Consider the following 2956-nt stretch of genomic DNA (forward strand, 5'->3'; position numbering starts at 1 on the left):
CACGTGCAGTTACCGCGCAGGTGTGGGGAAAGGGGACAATGTCCCCACGGTTACATTATTGATGTCCCCACCATCTGCCCATGACTGCTTACGCGGCCACTGCGCATATAAATATGCACAAACAAAAACACATTTCATAACCAATATGCATTAAATATATGAAGCAGCATTGTAACAATTTGCGTAAAATTTACAATTATCAATTTCTGTTTAAAAAAAAATATAACCCTTTACACAAGGGTGACTACGAACATTGTTGCTGCAATATACACATGAGTGTATATTGATGTACAGTGTATGTGTATGTACCTATTTTTCTAAGTTTTGTCATTCTATGCACATGGCTCAATGTTTTTATTTTTTAGTTGCTTATTTAAACTCAAGTGGCGTAATATGATTGTAAAGCTTTGCACGAATTTCCAGCTAAACATAATCTTGTGCCCCGAATTTTTAAATCTTATAATTTTTATTTCTAATTCTTAATTCAATTTTTGTTTTTATTTTATTTTTGAAAGTAGCCCTCTGCACAAGGGTGACTACGAACCTTGTTGCTTGGAAATTTACATATTCTTTTTAATTTTTACTAACTTACATATGTATTTATGTACAAATATTTTCTGACTGCACTTGGAGATAATTGTTATCGTCCAAATTTTTCAAACCTCTTTAATTGTTTCTGTTTTTCGGGAGACAATTCCAAGCCTACTCAGGAAAACATTATATGTAAGAATTATAATTTAATGATTATCAAATGAAGGCTTGGATGAAAGAAAATTCGGAAAGATAAAAGAGGCCCTGGCGACGATCAAATTGAGGAGAAATTACAAATATTTTTGACCTAAATATGTTAAAAATGGAGGAACCTCTCCCCCAACAATAGGACGCCTAACAATTGAGCCAAAATTACAGGAGATTGTATCGTTGAGTTCATAAAACCAACTTCAATATGTCAAACCTCGGGAATTGGTGCGAAATTTTTTAAAATTTTACATTTAGTTATTTGGATAAGTACTGTTAATTACTACATTAAAACTATCGAAGACATCCTTGCATACATAATACTGACACTTCAGAAAATTTAAAGCGTGGCGAATAAGAACGTGCAATTAGTTTAAAGGTCTTAAAAAATCACCAGCGAACACAGATCACTTAAAGAAGGATGAAGATATGGTTATTGTTTCAGTATAGGGAAATGGGGTTCCAAATGCTGCGATTGGCTGACGGTTTTTATGGGCATCCGCCCATAAAAACAGGGCCGTGGCACAACTCAATTTTTCCCAATCTCAATTTCCCCATTACTTGGAAATCTCACTCCTTTCTTGGCACCAAAATCAGGTGTCTCCTTTACCATCATTCTTGCTGCCAAACTCGGAAAAGCTGAATAATTAAAAGATTATTTAATATCCTACAAATTAATTTTCTGACATCCACTCAATTACATAAATCGCTTCAACTCACCACAAGTTAAGCTCTAAGCTTCAACTCTCGGTAAGTAGTAAAAGAATTACTATTTTCTTTCAACAATGAACGGTGGGGACACAAATATGGTGGTGACACGTTCATTTTTACGAGTGATTTGGATGTTAATTTATTGCGATTTATTGGTACAGGTAACTGCTAAGGACAATTTTTCATCCATTAATTTTGCGACCTCTCTGCCGTGCCCCCACCAGAAATCTGTGTCATCGCCGGCCAACCTGGTAAATAACAACTTTAACTGGATTCTGCAACAATAAGGACCAAGGAACTTGTATTTCGTAATGTACTATATTTTATTGAAGTATAGACTCATCAATTACCATTAGTTGTTGTTCGTGACCTGGTAACAGTGTGAAATTGTCGGAAACTTCGTTAAAGTTTTACAAGATTCAAAAATAGTTTCTCATATAATGAACGGTGAATACACATATATGTACGTTCATGTATGGTGAAAACACGCTCATTGTTGGAAATCAAGTTCCACTAAATTTATTTTTGTGAATTGCAGATATAATATTTGTGCTAATTGTTACTCAATATTGTGACCTATTGCCCCTTCATCCACCAGATCCGTGTCTCCACCGGTCAATTTATCTGATCTATCAGTGTGCGTTTATACAAAGCAAATTCAAATTATATCTTCACACCCACTCTTTCGCTACCAATGAGCAGTCGATAACTAAAATGTATTAATTTTATTACAGGTTCACCTATTTGGCCAAACAAGGGTACTTAAATCAATGTGACTTTGTCAAGACTATTAAAAAACTTTCAAAACTTCGCTTAAGGTAAATTTCTTTTTGATCTTAAAAATAGTTTCTTTAATAGTAAAAAAGAATAATGAACGGTGGAGACACATTAATATGGTGGAAACACGTTCATTATTGCAAGCAACTGTTACATCAATATTTCCTTGTTATTTTGTTTAATTACAGACTCATCAATTACTATGAGACCTTGTTCGTGACTCGGGAATAGTGTGAAATTCTCAGGAACGTCAGTAAAGTTTACCAGGTTCAACCATAATATTAAAATAATAGTTTCTTATCTCCAAAAATTAAAAAAGCAACGAACGGTGGACACACACATGTATATGGTGGAAACACGTTCATTTTAATTACAGATTTGCCTTCATGTACTCAAATTCAGTGTGACTTTATCAAAACCTTCTTCAAAATCTTCTTAAAATAAACAATTAACGGTGGAGACACATAAATATGATGAAAACACGTTATTTGTTTCAAGCAGGTTTCAAATTACTAATTGCTTGTTATTTTTCGCAGGAAATCCAGTTGCTCAAAACATTTATTTGAATTTAATAAACCGTCGTTTGTCACGGTCCGAAATATAAAGTGTTGCGGTACTAATTGTGATAATTCTTGAAACCAAGAAAATCGTAATTACTCCTTTCTGCCAAAGCGTCAGAAAGCGAAATACAACTTCCGATGCAAAATAACTCATTTCTCTCATTCTTTTT

The 2956-nt window shown here is 33.9% G+C and overlaps 1 long non-coding RNA gene across 1 annotated transcript; it reads left to right on the top strand.

Moving 5' to 3' along the window:
- Positions 1-2039: 2039 nt before the first annotated feature.
- Positions 2040-2552, top strand: LOC118436890. The gene is made up of 3 exons (XR_004835763.1): positions 2040-2086; positions 2184-2267; positions 2415-2552. It is a non-coding gene; the product is annotated as an uncharacterized LOC118436890 (long non-coding RNA).
- The last annotated feature ends 404 nt before the right edge of the window (positions 2553-2956 follow it).

Source organism: Folsomia candida, unplaced genomic scaffold (assembly GCF_002217175.1).
Source record: "Folsomia candida strain VU population unplaced genomic scaffold, ASM221717v1 Fcan01_Sc010, whole genome shotgun sequence".
Taxonomy (NCBI): domain Eukaryota; kingdom Metazoa; phylum Arthropoda; class Collembola; order Entomobryomorpha; family Isotomidae; genus Folsomia; species Folsomia candida.